Below are 17,372 nucleotides of genomic sequence, written 5' to 3' on the forward strand. Positions count from 1 at the left end.
GTGTGTGTGTGTGTGTGTGTGTGTGTGTGTTACAGAGATGGAGATGATGTGTGTATAACGTGTGTGTGTGTGTGTGTGTTACAGAGATGGAGATGATGTGTGTATAACGTGTGTGTGTGTGTGTGTGTGTTACAGAGATGGAGATGATGTGTGTATAACGTGTGTGTGTGTGTGTGTTACAGAGATGGAGATGATGTGTGTATAACGTGTGTGTGTGTGTGTGTGTGTGTGTGTGTTACAGAGATGGAGATGATGTGTGTATAACGTGTGTGTGTGTGTGTGTGTGTGTGTGTGTGTGTGTGTTACAGAGATGGAGATGATGTGTGTATAACGTGTGTGTGTGTGTGTGTGTTACAGAGATGGAGATGATGTGTGTATAACGTGTGTGTGTGTGTGTGTGTGTGTTACAGAGATGGAGATGATGTGTGTATAACGTGTGTGTGTGTGTGTGTGTGTGTGTGTGTTACAGAGATGGAGATGATGTGTGTATAACGTGTGTGTGTGTGTGTGTGTTACAGAGATGGAGATGATGTGTGTATAACGTGTGTGTGTGTGTGTTTGTATGTGTGTGTGTGTGTGTGTGTTACAGAGATGGAGATGATGTGTGTATAACGTGTGTGTATAACGTGTGTGTGTGTGTGTGTGTGTTACAGAGATGGAGATGATGTGTGTATAACGTGTGTGTGTGTGTGTGTGTGTGTGTTACAGAGATGGAGATGATGTGTGTATAACGTGTGTGTGTGTGTGTGTTACAGAGATGGAGATGATGTGTGTATAACGTGTGTGTGTGTGTGTGTGTGTGTTACAGAGATGGAGATGATGTGTGTATAACGTGTGTGTGTGTGTGTGTGTTACAGAGATGGAGATGATGTGTGTATAACGTGTGTGTGTGTGTGTGTATGTGTGTGTTACAGAGATGGAGATGATGTGTGTATAACGTGTGTGTGTGTGTGTGTGTGTGTGTTACAGAGATGGAGATGATGTGTGTATAACGTGTGTGTGTGTGTGTGTTACAGAGATGGAGATGATGTGTGTATAACGTGTGTGTGTGTGTGTGTGTGTGTTACAGAGATGGAGATGATGTGTGTATAACGTGTGTGTGTGTGTGTGTGTTACAGAGATGGAGATGGTGTGTGTGTGTGTGTGTGTTACAGAGATGGAGATGATGTGTGTATAACGTGTGTGTGTGTGTGTGTGTGTTACAGAGATGGAGATGATGTGTGTATAACGTGTGTGTGTGTGTGTGTGTTTGTGTGTGTTACAGAGATGGAGATGATGTGTGTATAACGTGTGTGTGTGTGTGTGTGTTACAGAGATGGAGATGATGTGTGTATAACGTGTGTGTGTGTGTGTGTGTGTGTGTTACAGAGATGGAGATGATGTGTGTATAACGTGTGTGTGTGTGTGTGTGTGTTACAGAGATGGAGATGATGTGTGTATAACGTGTGTGTGTGTGTGTGTATGTGTGTGTTACAGAGATGGAGATGATGTGTGTATAACGTGTGTGTGTGTGTGTGTGTTACAGAGATGGAGATGATGTGTGTATAACGTGTGTGTGTGTGTGTGTGTGTTACAGAGATGGAGATGATGTGTGTATAACGTGTGTGTGTGTGTGTGTGTGTGTGTGTGTTACAGAGATGGAGATGATGTGTGTATAACGTGTGTGTGTGTGTGTGTGTTACAGAGATGGAGATGGTGTGTGTATAACGTGTGTGTGTGTGTGTGTGTTACAGAGATGGAGATGGTGTGTGTATAACGTGTGTGTGTGTGTGTGTGTTACAGAGATGGAGATGGTGTGTGTATAACGTGTGTGTGTGTGTGTGTGTGTGTGTTACAGAGATGGAGATGATGTGTGTATAACGTGTGTGTGTGTGTGTGTGTGTGTTACAGAGATGGAGATGGTGTGTGTATAACGTGTGTGTGTGTGTGTGTGTGTGTGTGTGTGTTACAGAGATGGAGATGATGTGTGTATAACGTGTGTGTGTGTGTGTGTGTTACAGAGATGGAGATGGTGTGTGTATAACGTGTGTGTGTGTGTGTGTGTTACAGAGATGGAGATGGTGTGTGTATAACGTGTGTGTGTGTGTGTGTGTGTGTGTTACAGAGATGGAGATGATGTGTGTATAACGTGTGTGTGTGTGTGTGTGTTACAGAGATGGAGATGGTGTGTGTATAACGTGTGTGTGTGTGTGTTACAGAGATGGAGATGGTGTGTGTATAACGTGTGTGTGTGTGTGTGTGTGTGTGTGTGTGTGTGTTACAGAGATGGAGATGATGTGTGTATAACGTGTGTGTGTGTGTGTGTGTGTGTGTGTGTGTGTGTGTTACAGAGATGGAGATGGTGTGTGTATAACGTGTGTGTGTGTGTGTGTGTGTGTTACAGAGATGGAGATGATGTGTGTATAACGTGTGTGTGTGTGTGTGTGTGTGTGTGTTACAGAGATGGAGATGGTGTGTGTATAACGTGTGTGTGTGTGTGTGTGTGTGTGTGTGTGTGTTACAGAGATGGAGATGATGTGTGTATAACGTGTGTGTGTGTGTGTGTGTGTGTGTGTGTGTTACAGAGATGAAAATGGTGTGTGTATAACGTGTGTGTGTGTGTGTGTGTGTGTGTGTGTTACAGAGATGGAGATGATGTGTGTATAGTGTGTGTGTGTGTGTGTGTGTGTGTGTGTGTGTGTGTGTTACAGAGATGAAAATGGTGTGTGTATAACGTGTGTGTGTGTGTGTGTGTGTGTGTGTTACAGAGATGGAGATGATGTGTGTATAACGTGTGTGTGTGTGTGTGTGTTACAGAGATGGAGATGATGTGTGTATAACGTGTGTGTGTGTGTGTGTGTGTGTTACAGAGATGGAGATGGTGTGTGTATAACGTGTGTGTGTGTGTGTGTGTTACAGAGATGAAAATGGTGTGTGTATAACGTGTGTGTGTGTGTGTGTGTGTGTGTGTGTGTGTGTGTTACAGAGATGGAGATGATGTGTGTATAACGTGTGTGTGTGTGTGTGTGTTACAGAGATGGAGATGATGTGTGTATAACGTGTGTGTGTGTGTGTGTGTGTGTGTTACAGAGATGGAGATGATGTGTGTATAACGTGTGTGTGTGTGTGTGTGTGTGTGTTACAGAGATGGAGATGATGTGTGTATAACGTGTGTGTGTGTGTGTGTGTGTGTGTTACAGAGATGGAGATGATGTGTGTATAACGTGTGTGTGTGTGTGTGTGTTACAGAGATGGAGATGGTGTGTGTATAATGTGTGTGTGTGTGTGTGTGTTACAGAGATGGAGATGGTGTGTGTATAACGTGTGTGTGTGTGTGCACTGGTATTCATCACATTGAGGGGACATGAATCTGTTTACACAGTCACGTCGTGGGGACCTCTTGCAGTGTGGGGACCTAAAGTCTAGTCCCCATAAAGGAAACCTATTTTAAATGGATACAGGAGGCCTACTAATGGTGCCTGTGTGGTTTTTAGCATTGGCTCAAAACGCATGTTTTTCGGTGAATGTGTGAGTGTGTGGGTTGTGCTCAGTTGCGCCCCCTTTTTTTTATAGCCGGAATCACACACACACACGGATTCCAAATAAGGTTGGGAACCACCCACTTCCTGGTCCCCATTAGGAACGATTTCAGACATTTTCAGTGTTAAAGATGGATATTCACACAGTGGACAAAAAAAGAAGATTATATGCAGGAGAAAGCAGCTAAGAAGCTAAGAACTTATATAGAGGACCAAAAATGAAACACAAGGTAAGCATATTTGCATGTCAAACCAGTATAACAATTGTTCAACCGTCAAATTATGTTAATTAGTTCTGTTAGTGAATAGTTATTTGTTCTTTAATACCAGTTCTTCTCCTTCTCCAGCCATAACATTAAAACCTGACCTGTCCTGCTATTAAAGAACATGTAAATGTATTAAAGAACAGCATGAAAGGGGGTAACAAAGCATGTAGAGAAACAGATAAACTACAGTCAGTAATTGTAGAACTACAAAGTGCTTCTATATGGTAAGTGGAGCTGATAAAATGGACAGTGAGTGTAGAAACAAGGAGGTGATTTTAATATTATGGCTGATCGGTGTAAATGAGTGCAAATAAAGCTTCTTGTTTATAATTGGGCTGTGACAGTGCAGTGGTTAAATAACAATGACTGCGTGTTTTTAGATATATTTAGATATTTATATTAATTTTCCATTAAATAAATTTAAAAATGACAACAAATTTTTGGTAACTTAAAAAGACAGAAAACTGTTAGTTTGAAATGTCTGTGTGTGGCTGCAGTCTCCATTGGGGCCTTTAATTTGAAACAGGTGTAGCATTACTTCACTAATGAACCTGGTTTTCAGTCTCTGTTCTGTGGGTAGAAGTAGAACTCGGAGCTTTAACTGTAAGGCAAGTTTGTTACAAAATGAAATTAAATGCTTAAATGTTTGGGCAGGAAAAGTGAAAGCAGGCATTCTTACGCGTATTACTGCCAGGCAGAGAAAAAAACTTCAGTATGTCGTTTTAACAAGGACATTATAAATGATTTCGTTACAACATGTGTTCTACAGCGAGTGTTAGTAGTTTATGTTTATTTGTACAAAACTAATCTGTGTGTATTGTGTTGGTTTCTAGCGCGTTTCAGTGTGTTCAGGTGTAGTTTACAGAACAGGTTGTTTGGTGCGCGTCTGCAGACGCGTCACTAAGTCCAGTGTGATGCGCTAATAAGTAAAGATAAGTTTTATACCCACAAACCTAATAAACAACATGAACATGATCGAATGGACTTTAAGATAACATTTAACCTTTTTGGCCAGACTCTGAACAAGAGTGTATCTGCAGATGCACACCATATACAAACAGATTTGTACTGTACTGTATAATTAATGCAAAACCCTAATAAATAACACATATAAATAATATATTATTATAATTTTAGTTTTTGTCCCTTTTTCTTGCATTGTTGCTTAATTGCACCTCATATTTAAAAAAACTTTTTATATGCATATTATATGCATAAGGCATATAATAATAACTTTAAAGACCTAGACTTAATCCAGTACAATAATTGTTTTGTTTTTTTCTGCAGTTTGAAATGAATGTGAAGACTGCTCATGGAGAACACGAGTATGTTGCACAATACATGGTGTACAGACTGGCTCATATTGCAGGATAAGAATAAAAATTAAAATGCTTAAAGAACCAAAATACCAAATGCATTAAGTCTAATTATCTATGAAAATATGTTTACAGGTGGCTACAAAAGCACCCAGTGATATAAATGTAGAAGATATCAGCAAGTCCTGCCATTTAAAAGTTCATATGCAGAAGCACAACGGAAAAAACTGACCAACAGGTACATTGACCAGTCAGGCATTCTGTTAAAAGTTGTCATAAAGTGTTTAATTTGTGTGATTACTTAAGGGAGCCCAATAAAAATAAATATTTAAAATTTGTACAGACGCCCAGCATTGCAGCTAGAGCCGTGGTGGAGGACGACTCCCAATCCTCTGTCCTGTCCAAGATTCTAAGATCCAAGATGAATGATGCTTCTGTTTTAAACAGCACTCCTCTACAGGTACATGCACATCCACATCATCACTTTAAGTTAAAACTACAGGCTCTCTTTTGTCATATATTTTAGTATTTTGGGGTTTTAATTAATTAAAAGAATGTAATAAGTTAATTGTGATGATAATCTAGTAAGAATAATTGTTTATTGTGATGTATCTACAAGGTAGGTTCTAGGGGAACATATAGGGCAGATTTTTACTTTCACAGGGATTTTTGTCTTGTATAATTATCACTTTATTCTGAACACTTACGGCGTCCCCACAACACACCTTCAGTTAGTTTCTGAGTACAAACTGTGTGTAGAAACTGACTTGGTCCCCACAATGACTGTAACATTGTGTGTGTGAAAGGTCCCCGCAAAGCCTGTTTTATTTAATATGTGTGAACACAGACTGCTTGACTGGGCAAAAGATAATTTTTTTATTATTATAAAATTATTTTCTAAAGTCTGGTGCATGTTTTTTGATATAGTTATTTTAAATTGTGTTTACAGACACCCAGCATTGCAGCTAGAGCCGTGGTGGAGGACGACTCCCAATCCTCTATCCTGTCCAAGACTCAGATGGATGATGCTTCTGTTTCAAACAGCACTCCTCAACAGGTACATGCATGTCCACTACTTGACTTTTAGTTTTACAGCCTCTCTTTTGTCATATATTTTAGTATTTTGGGTTTTTAGTCAGTAAAAAGAATGTAATAAGTTAATTGTGATGTAAATCTAGCAAGAATAATTGTTTATTTTGATGTATCTACAAGGTAAGTTCTAGTGGAACATTTAGGGCAGATTTTAACTTTCACAGGGATTTTTGTCTTGTATAATTATCACTTTATTCTGAACACTTACGACGTCCCCACAACACACCTTCAGTTAGTGTATGAGTAGAAACTGTGTGTAGAAACTGAACTAAACTGGTCCCCACAATGACTGTAACATTGTGTGTGTGAAAGGTCCCCACAAGGAATGGTAACATTGTGTGTGTGAAAGGTCCTTTCACACACACACACACAATGTTACAGTCATTGTGGGGACCTGTTACATACACGCACAATGTTATAGTTACTTGTGGGGACCTTTCACACACACAATGTAATAGTCACTTGTGGGGACCTTTCACACACACAATGTTATAGTCATTGTGGGGACCAGTTTAGTTCAGTTTCTACACACAGTTTCTACTCATACACTAACTGAAGGTGTGTTGTGGGGACGCCGTAAGTGTTCAGAATAAAATGATAATTATCCAAGAAAAAAATCACTGTGAAAGTTAAAATCTGCCCTATATGTTCCCCTTGAACTTACCTTGTAGATACATCACAATAAACAATTATTCTTGCTAGATTATCATCACAATTAACTTATTACATTCTTTTAATTAACTAAAAACCCAAAATACAAAAACATGACAAAAAAGTACTTGTGTATTTGAGCTCATCAAACATACAGTGGGGCCAAAAAGTATTTAGTCAGCCACTGATTGTGCAGGTTCTCCTACTTAGAAAGATGAGAGAGGTCTGTAATTTTCATCATAGGTACACTTCAACTATGAGAGACAAAATTAGAAAAAAAAATCCAGGAAATCACATTGTAGGATTTTTAAAGAATTTATTCGTAAATTATGGTGGAAAATAAGTATTTGGTCAATAACAAACAAGCAAGATTTCTGGCTCTCACAGACCTGTAACTTCTTCTTTAAGAAGCTCTTCTGTCCTCCACTCGTTACCTGTATTACCGGTTTGACCTCGTTATCTGTATAAAAGACACCTGTCCACAGCCTCAAACAGTCAGACTCCAAACTCAACCATGGCCAAGACCAAAGAGCTGTCGAAGGACACCAGGAAGAAAATTGTAGACCTGCACCAGGCTGGGAAGAGTGAATCTACAATAGGCAAGCAGGTTGGTGTGAATAAATCAACTGTGGGAGCAACTGTAAGAAAATGGAAGACATACAAGACCATTGATAATCTCCCTCGATCCCGTGGGGTCAAAATGATCATGAGAACGGTGAGCAAAAATCCCAGAACTACACGGAGGGACCTGATGAATGACCTGCAGAGAGCTGGGACCAAAGTAACAAAGGCTACCATCAGTAACACACTACGCCGAGAGGGACTCAAATCCTGCAGTGCCAGGCGTGCCCCCCTGCTTAAGCCAGTACATGTCCAGGCCCGTCTGAAGTTTGCCAGAGAGCATATGGATGATCCAGAAGAGGATTGGGAGAATATCATGTGGTCAGATGAAACCAAAATGGAACTTTTTGGTAAAAACTCAACTCGTCGTGTTTGGAGGAAGAAGAATGCTGAGTTGCATCCCAAGAACACCATACCTACTGTGAAGCATGGGGGTGGAAACATCATGCTTTGGGGCTGTTTTTCTGCAAAGGGGACAGGACGACTGATCCGTGTTAAGGGAAGAATGAACGGGGCCATGTATCGTGAGATTTTAAGCCAAAACCTCCTTCCATCAGTGAGAGCATTGAAGATGGAACATGGCTGGGTCTTCCAGCATGACTGATCCCAAACACACCGCTCGGGCAACGAAGGAGTGGCTCCGTAAAAAGCATTTCAAGGTCCTGGAGTGGCCTAGCCAGTCTCCAGACCTCAACCCCATAGAAAATGTGTGGAGTCCGTGTTGCCCAGCGACAGCCCCAAAACATCACTGCTCTAGAGGAGATCTGCATGGAGGAATGGGCCAAAATACCAGCTACAGTGTGTGCAAACCTGGTGAAGACTTACAGGAAACGTTTGACCTCTGTCATTGCCAACAAAGGTTATGTTACAAAGTATTGAGTTGAACTTTTGTTATTGACCAAATACTTATTTTCCACCATAATTTACAAATAAATTCTTAAAAAATCCTACAATGTGATTTCCTGGATTTTTTTTTTCATTTTGTCTCTCATAGTTGAAGTGTAGCTATGATGAAAATTACAGACCTCTCTCATTTGTCTAAGTAGGAGAACCTGCGCAATCAGTGGCTGACTAAATACTTTTTGGCCCCACTGTATATGTAAATTTACTGATAAATTAAGTTTTAAATTTAGGATTAAGTATTAAAGTTTTTCTTATTATGATTTCTTGTTTTGTAAATGAAAGACACAAATCTTGACAATTCCAGTGAGCTATTTGATTCTTCATCAGAAAGTGCAGATGATTACATACCTGATACGACTTGTGATAGTGACATTGACACTAGCCTTAAACCAAACCAAAAAACAAAGCACAATACACTGGATGTCTCTGGCTCAGAGAGTTCCACTGTCTGTGACTCCACAACATCAGACAAAATGACCTTTGACGGGCACAGCTTTACACCTGAAGCCACTGGAGCAGAAGAAGAACTTGGTTCAAGTAAGAACATAAATGATCTAATAGTTGTTAGCGCAAGTCAAAAAAGAGGTGGACGAAGAGTGTACAACAAAAAACATTACTGCTTGTATTGCTCTAAGCCGTATGCCAAGATGGCAAGGCACCTCGAACATGTGCATGAAAATGAACCCGATGTGGCCAAAGCTCTTAAGCTTTCCAAAGGGTTTCAGGGAGAGGAAGAAACAGCTAGATTATATTCACAACAGAGGACACTACGCTCACAATGCTGCAGTTATGGAGTCAGGACAGGGGAAACTTGATGTTGGGCAGCACTTGTTAAACAAAAGGGGAAATTAGACAAGAATCAACAGTATGTGAGAGAGCAGATGCGAGAAATGGGAAGGCTGGTTCACAATGCCAGAAAAGTCACCACCTTAAAGAAAATGGAAGATCTTATGAATCCAAAAAATTACATGGAGACAGTCAAAACTGTCAAGTTGACATGTGGGTATGACAGTGAAACAAACAAGTTTTTGACCCCATCATTAGCAAACAAACTTGGAAATATCCTGATTAAAGTAAGCAAACTTTTAAAAGCTCAAGGTTTCATCTCAAACAACCAACATCTTGTGAAGAATGCCAGTGAGTTGTAAGACATCCATCGGGAAAAGTAGAATGAGCTAATATCAGCCACGGCATTGAGGAACATAAGGTAAGCAAAGTGGAACGTACCGACTCTCATGCCTTTTACTGAAGACATCCAAAAAATGCATGCATATCTCAGTCAAGTACAAGATGAGTGGTACATTTCACTCTCGGAAAGTCCCTCTGCAAAAGCCTGGATGGAGCTGAATAAGGTGTGCCTGGCTCAGGTTATTCTCTTCTCAGGGAAGGAGAAGTTGCCAGCATGCTCTTATCTGCATTTTTATCAAGAGACACTTCTGATCACCATGAGGATGTGGACTGGGCACTGTCTGAAGAGGAAAAAAAGCTCTGCAGACACTTCTCAAGGATTGTCGTCGGGGGGAAACGTGGTCGCCCAGTTCCAATTCTTCTGACTCCAAAAATGTTTTGTGCATTAGAGATCCTTGTTAATAGACAATGGTTATATGTTTGCAAGACCAGAAGCTATGACACATTTCAGAGGATCAGACCGTCTCTGTGGCTTTGCAAAGGTGTGTGGTGCAAAGAGTCCCACTGACATCTACCAAACTGAGAAAGCATGCTGCAACCCTTTCAACTGTGCTAAACATGATAGACACAGAAATGGACCAGCTTGCCAATTTTCTTGGACATGACATAAGAATCCATCGTGAGTTCTATCGACTGCCTGAGAAGACCCTACAGCTCGCCAAGATCAGCAAAGTTTTTCAATGCCGTGGCTGATATCAGCTCATTCTACTTTTCCCGATGGATGTCTTGAAACTCACTGGCATTCTTCACAAGATGTTGGTTGTTTGAGATGAAACCTTGAGCTTTTAAAAGTTTGCTTACTTTAACCAGGATATTTCCAAGTTTGTTTGCTAATGATGGGGTCAAAAACTTGTTTGTTTCACTGTCATACCCACATGTCAACTTGACAGCTTTGACTCTCTCCATGTAATTTTTTGGATTCATAAGGTCTTCCATTTTTTTTAAGGTGGTGACTTTTCTGGCATTGTGAACCAGCCTTCCCATTTCTCGCATCTGCTCTCACACATACTGTTAAAAGTATGTGAAGTCATTTCCCAATGTTTCTTTACATGGTTGTGTAAAGGGCACACGTTTCCCCTGTCCTGACTCCATAACTGCAGCATTGTGAGTGTAGTTTCCTCTGTTGAGAATATAATCTAGCTGTTTCTTCCTCTCCCTGAAACCCTTTGGAAAGCTGTGCCTGTCAGAGGTCATTTTGTCTGATGATGTCGAGTCACAGACAGTGGAACTCACTGAGCCAGAGACATCCAGTGTATATCAAAAGATCAGCAAAGTTCTAATGGCTCTTGAGCAAGGAAGATTAGCTGAGTTTCATGGCAAGAACTTGGATAAAATTGGGCTAGATCCTGATGGTATATTATTTTATTTTACTTTTTGTATTTGGTTTTTGCTTTCTTGCTTTTGTTGAAGTCCCAGTGAATAAAGGGTTTAAGTACTGTTTGATTACTTAGCTAACTAATGCCTGTGTGTATTCTACAGACTGTAAGTGAGGGGGATAAATTGTCGTCATTATAGTGTGTTTTTATAGAATGTAAATATTATTAGGGGGCATATGGGCTTGGGACTGGGACTTCTGTGTGGGAAGCCACAGTGTTGTTAAAAATATAACTCATGGTGTAACCTAATCAAACAGTGTAACACAGTGTCAGTCTTACTTACAAGAAACAGACCCACTTTGAAACATTAAACACTAAAGCCAGTAGCCTGCTCAGGTAGGACAATTGCAGACAAATTAAAGCAGGAAAAATGGTCAGGGTCAGAGCATCTCCAAAACAGCAGGTTTGGGGTGTAACAGTATGCAGTGGTTAGTACTTGAGTCTGGTCCATGGTAGACCATGGAGTGTTCATGGTAGAATCAAGTAATTTCGAGGGTTTACTTTCTTACTGTACTCTTGTAAAAAGGTGGTGGGATGTATTAAGCCGCAGTCAGTCAGTTCTCGAAGGTGATGTTTTGGCAGCAGGAAAAATGGGCAACAGTAAGGAACTGTGTGACTTTGACAAGGACCAAATTGTGATGTCTGTGATGCATCTCCAAAACAGCAGGTCTTGTGGGTTGTTCCCAGTAAACAGTGGTTAGTACCTACCAAAAATGGTCCACAGTAGGCTTGGTGTCAGGGTCATGTGCACCCAAGGCTCATTGGTCTTGTGTAGTTTATGTTTCGATGGGTCAGAGCTATACAGGTGTCACTAGTGGGACTTACATAATATTAGGCGGGTTTTAATTTTATGGCTGATCTGTGTATTTATAGCTATTATGAGAATTTGATCCTAATAATCTTTGTCTATGGCAGAATGGACAAACAGTGCAAAGGTAAAACTGCCCATAAGAAGAAAACACCTTGGCTGCAGACAGAGGTGCAGGCGGTGGAATGGCACACGAATCGCTTCATCACATCTTGTATCGTACCAGCACAGCGAGACTGTGAGAAGTGTTTAAGGGCTGAACCAGAAGCTCCTAAGAACCGTGACTGGCAAAATCTGAAATTCTATGTTTATAATCGTATTACGGCCTACAAAAGAAAATTGCAATACAGATAGTTTAAAGATCATTGAGTCTCTGGTATGGCAGTTTTTGTTTACATTCACATGTTCTGATATTGCAGTTTTTGTTTGCATTCACATGTCTCAGCAAGACACACACATGCATACGTCATAAAGGTCTACTGAACAGAAATAGAATTATTTGCTATTTTTTAAAAAGCATTTGAACATTTTGCAATATATTGATTTTCTTTGAACTGTCAATAATACACTATATTGCCAAAAGTATTCGCTTGCCTGCCTTCACACGCATATGAACTTGAGTTCATCCTGAAAAACTTACCATATACAGTGGGGGAAATAAGTATTTGATCCCCTGCTGATTTTGTAAGTTTACCCCCTTACAAAGACTTGAACAGTCTATAATTTTTATGGAAGGTTTATTTTAACAGAGAGAGACAGAATATCAACAAAAAATCCAGAAAAAAAACATTAAATAAAAGTTATAAATTAATTTGTATTTAATTAAGGGAAATAAGTATTTGATCCCCTACCAACCAGCAAGAATTCTGACCCCCACAGACCGGTTATGTGCCCATGAGGCGCACAAATTAGTCCTGTCCCTATATAAAAGACTCCTGTCACAGAATCAGTTTCTTCTGTTCAAATCTCTCGACCCCCATGGGCAAGACCAAAGAGCTATCAAAGGACGTCAGGGACAAGATTGTAGACCTGCACAAGGCTGGAATGGGCTACAAGACCATCAGCAAGAAGCTTGGTGAGAAAGAGACCACTGTTGGTGCGATCATTCGAAAATGGAAGAAATACAAGATCACAGTCAATCGCCCTCGCTCTGGAGCTCCATGCAAGATCTCACCTGGTGGGGTAAGAATGATTCTGAGAAAGGTGAGGTCAGTCCAGAATTACACGGGAGGAGCTTGTCAATGATCTCAAGGGAGCTGGGAGCAGAGAAATGCTGGATATGACCCCAAGAACACCATCCCCACCGGGCATTTCTCTGCCTCCAAACACGGCGAGTGGAGTTGATGCCAAAGAGCTCAATTTTGGTCTCATCTGACCATATCACATTCTCCCAAGCTTTCTCTGAATCATTCAGGTGTTCATTGGCAAACTTCAGACGGGCCTGTACATGAACCTTCTTGAGCAGAGGGACTTTGCGGGCACTGCAGGATCTCAATCCATTACGGCGAAGTGTGTTACTAATGGTTTTCTTGGTGACTCTGCTCCCAGCTCCCTTGAGATCATTGACAAGCTCCTCCTGTGTAATTCTGGACTGACCTCACCTTTCTCAGAATCATTCTTACCCCACCAGGTGAGATCTTGCATGGAGCTCCAGAGTGAGGGTGATTGATTGTGATCTTGTATTTCTTCCATTTTCGAATGATCGCACCAACAGTGATCTCTTTCTCACCAAGCTTCTTGCTGATGGTCTTGTGGCCCATTCCAGCCTTGTGCAGGTCTACAATCTTGTCCCTGACGTCCTTTGATAGCTCTTTGGTCTTGCCCATGGTGGTGGAGAGATTTGAACAGAAGAAACTGATTCTGTGACAGGAGTCTTATACAGGGACAGGACTAATTTGTGTGCCTCATGGGCACATAACCGGTCTGTGGGGGTCAGAATTCTTGCTGGTTGGTAGGGGATCAAATACTTATTTCACTTAATTAAATACAAATTAATTTATAACTTTTATTTAATGTTTTTTTTCTGGATTTTTTGTTGATATTCTGTCTCTCTCTGTTAAAATAAACCTTCCATAAAAAATATAGACTGTTCAAGTCTTTGTAAGGGGGTAAACTTACAAAATCAGCAGGGGATCAAATACTTATTTCCCCCACTGTAGAAGCACTTTGTAGTTCTACAATTACTGACTGTAGTTTATCCGTTTCTCTACTTACTTTTTAACCTGCTTTCACTCTGTTCTTCAATGGTCAGGACCACCACAGGACCACCACAGAGCAGGTATTATTTGGGTGGTGGATGATTCTCAGCACTGCAGTGACACTGACATGGTGGTGGTGTGTTAGTGTGTGTTGTGCTGGTATGAGTGGATCAGACACAGCAGCGCTGCTGGAGTTTTAAACACCGCACTGTCACTGCTGGACTGAGAAGAGTCCACCAACCTAAAATATCCAGCCAAAAGCCCCCGTGGGCAGCGTCCTGTGACCACTGATGAAGGTCTAGAAGATGACCGACTCAAACAGCAGCAATAGATGAGCGATCGTCTCTGACTTTACATCTACAAGGTGGACCAACTAGGTAGGAGTGTCTAATAGAGTGGACAGTGAGTGGACACGGTATTTAAAAACTCCAGCAGCACTGCTGTGTCTGATCCACTCATACCAGCACAACACACACTAACACAACACCACCATGTCAGTGTCACTGCAGTGCTGAGAATCATCCACCGCCTAAATAATACCTGCTCTGTGGAGGTACTGACCATTGAAGAACAGGGTGAAAGCATGTTAAAAATTAAATCTTGAGTTTTGCAATTTAAATGTCTTTAATGCCTGTATAGTTTTATAAGTAGCATTATTTTAGTGGTAATAATTGTCCAGTGATTGAGTAGTAGCTGATTCTGGGTGGTTCACTGTGGTACAAAAAAATTCATGACAAAGAATTAAAGAAAGAAACACTTAAACAGTGAAAAATAAAATAGTTTGATTTGAGTTAAAAAAGTATCCAGACAATAATTTACTACTCTTCCAATCCACTGTACATGAGTAGAGATAGACTTTAACTTCATCTATTAATATTTTTTTTTAATTACACTGATATTGGCTGTAAATCTAGAAATGTCAAACATAAATCTTGCTATGTTGTCGAGATGACTACATGCACATCACTAGATGTTCTATGCAAAGACTACATAATCTATGAACAAGTAAGCTAAGCTAAATTTAAACATTTTAATGTGATTTATGGACTATTACTGCATCTTTTGATTTTACATAGATGTATATTAAACCTTTTTGTTTAAAAGTAAGATAATCTGTAGATTAGCTTGAAATAATTACATGCCCTTTAATGGTAATATAAATGAATTGTAATTAACTCAATGTTCTTGCAAGGTCCCCACTAATCACATTGGCATTTGTGTGTTTTATGCTAATATTATGTAAATGAGGTCCCCATTAGTCATATTTATAAGATTTTTCTAAGTCCCCACTAAACACGGTCCTGACATGACTTCTTAAATTCTGATGTTTGAACGTGTGTATGAGCTAAGAAAAATCTGTTTAGTGTGCCTGATTTTTTTCAGCCCTCTAGAGGCTGTAGAAAGGGTGGTCCCCGCAAGTGATGTTCATAACATTGGTCCCCATCTGACATGAAAACGCGTATGTGTGTGTGTGTGTGTGTTACAGAGATGGAGATGATGTGTGTATAACGTGTGTGTGTGTGTGTGTGTTACAGAGATGGAGATGGTGTGTGTATAACGTGTGTGTGTGTGTGTGTGTGTGTGTGTTACAGAGATGGAGATGGTGTGTGTATAACGTGTGTGTGTGTGTGTGTGTGTTACAGAGATGGAGATGATGTGTGTATAACGTGTGTGTGTGTGTGTGTGTGTGTGTTACAGAGATGGAGATGGTGTGTGTATAACGTGTGTGTGTGTGTGTGTGTGTGTGTGTGTGTGTGTGTGTGTGTTACAGAGATGGAGATGGTGTGTGTATAACGTGTGTGTGTGTGTGTGTGTGTGTTACAGAGATGGAGATGGTGTGTGTATAACGTGTGTGTGTGTGTGTGTGTGTGTGTGTGTGTGTGTGTGTGTGTGTGTTACAGAGATGGAGATGATGTGTGTATAACGTGTGTGTGTGTGTGTGTGTGTGTTACAGAGATGGAGATGGTGTGTGTATAACGTGTGTGTGTGTGTGTGTGTGTGTGTGTGTGTGTGTGTGTGTGTGTGTTACAGAGATGGAGATGGTGTGTGTATAACGTGTGTGTGTGTGTGTGTGTGTGTGTTACAGAGATGAAAATGGTGTGTGTATAACGTGTGTGTGTGTGTGTGTGTGTGTGTGTTACAGAGATGGAGATGATGTGTGTATAACGTGTGTGTGTGTGTGTGTGTGTGTGTGTTACAGAGATGGAGATGATGTGTGTATAACGTGTGTGTGTGTGTGTGTGTGTGTGTTACAGAGATGGAGATGATGTGTGTATAACGTGTGTGTGTGTGTGTGTGTTACAGAGATGGAGATGATGTGTGTATAACGTGTGTGTGTGTGTGTGTTACAGAGATGGAGATGATGTGTGTATAACGTGTGTGTGTGTGTGTGTGTGTGTGTGTGTGTGTGTGTGTTACAGAGATGGAGATGGTGTGTATAACGTGTGTGTGTGTGTGTGTGTGTGTGTTACAGAGATGGAGATGATGTGTGTATAACGTGTGTGTGTGTGTGTGTGTGTGTGTGTTACAGAGATGGAGATGATGTGTGTATAACGTGTGTGTGTGTGTGTGTGTGTGTTACAGAGATGGAGATGGTGTGTGTATAACGTGTGTGTGTGTGTGTGTGTTACAGAGATGAAAATGGTGTGTGTATAACGTGTGTGTGTGTGTGTGTGTGTGTGTGTGTGTGTGTTACAGAGATGGAGATGATGTGTGTATAACGTGTGTGTGTGTGTGTGTGTGTGTGTTACAGAGATGAAGATGATGTGTGTATAACGTGTGTGTGTGTGTGTGTTACAGAGATGGAGATGGTGTGTGTATAACGTGTGTGTGTGTGTGTGTTACAGAGATGGAGATGATGTGTGTATAACGTGTGTGTGTGTGTGTGTTACAGAGATGGAGATGGTGTGTGTATAACGTGTGTGTGTGTGTGTGTTACAGAGATGGAGATGGTGTGTGTATAACGTGTGTGTGTGTGTGTGTTACAGAGATGGAGATGGTGTGTGTATAACGTGTGTGTGTGTGTGTGTTACAGAGATGGAGATGATGTGTGTATAACGTGTGTGTGTGTGTGTGTGTGTGTGTGTGTTACAGAGATGGAGATGATGTGTGTATAACATGTGTGTGTGTGTGTGTGTGTGTTACAGAGATGGAGATGATGTGTGTATAACGTGTGTGTGTGTGTGTGTGTGTTACAGAGATGGAGATGATGTGTGTATAACGTGTGTGTGTGTGTGTTACAGAGATGGAGATGATGTGTGTATAACGTGTGTGTGTGTGTGTGTGTGTGTGTTACAGAGATGGAGATGATGTGTGTATAACGTGTGTGTGTGTGTGTGTGTGTGTTACAGAGATGGAGATGATGTGTGTATAACGTGTGTGTGTGTGTGTGTGTGTGTTACAGAGATGGAGATGATGTGTGTATAACGTGTGTGT

The 17,372-nt window shown here is 40.8% G+C and overlaps 1 long non-coding RNA gene across 3 annotated transcripts; it reads left to right on the top strand.

Annotated features, from left to right (window-relative positions):
- Positions 1-3,729: 3,729 nt before the first annotated feature.
- On the top strand, positions 3,730-12,104 carry LOC134307581 (uncharacterized). 3 transcript variants are annotated; one of them, XR_010009995.1, is made up of 6 exons: positions 3,730-3,748; positions 5,072-5,109; positions 5,236-5,338; positions 5,444-5,560; positions 6,050-6,157; positions 11,847-12,104. It is a non-coding gene; the product is annotated as an uncharacterized LOC134307581 (long non-coding RNA). The 3 variants fall into 3 exon arrangements; XR_010009993.1 differs by lacking the exon at positions 3,730-3,748 and adding an exon at positions 4,317-4,387; XR_010009994.1 differs by lacking the exon at positions 3,730-3,748 and adding an exon at positions 4,433-4,558.
- The last annotated feature ends 5,268 nt before the right edge of the window (positions 12,105-17,372 follow it).

This window comes from Trichomycterus rosablanca, unplaced genomic scaffold (genome assembly GCF_030014385.1).
Source record: "Trichomycterus rosablanca isolate fTriRos1 unplaced genomic scaffold, fTriRos1.hap1 scaffold_312, whole genome shotgun sequence".
Taxonomy (NCBI): Eukaryota; Metazoa; Chordata; class Actinopteri; order Siluriformes; family Trichomycteridae; genus Trichomycterus; species Trichomycterus rosablanca.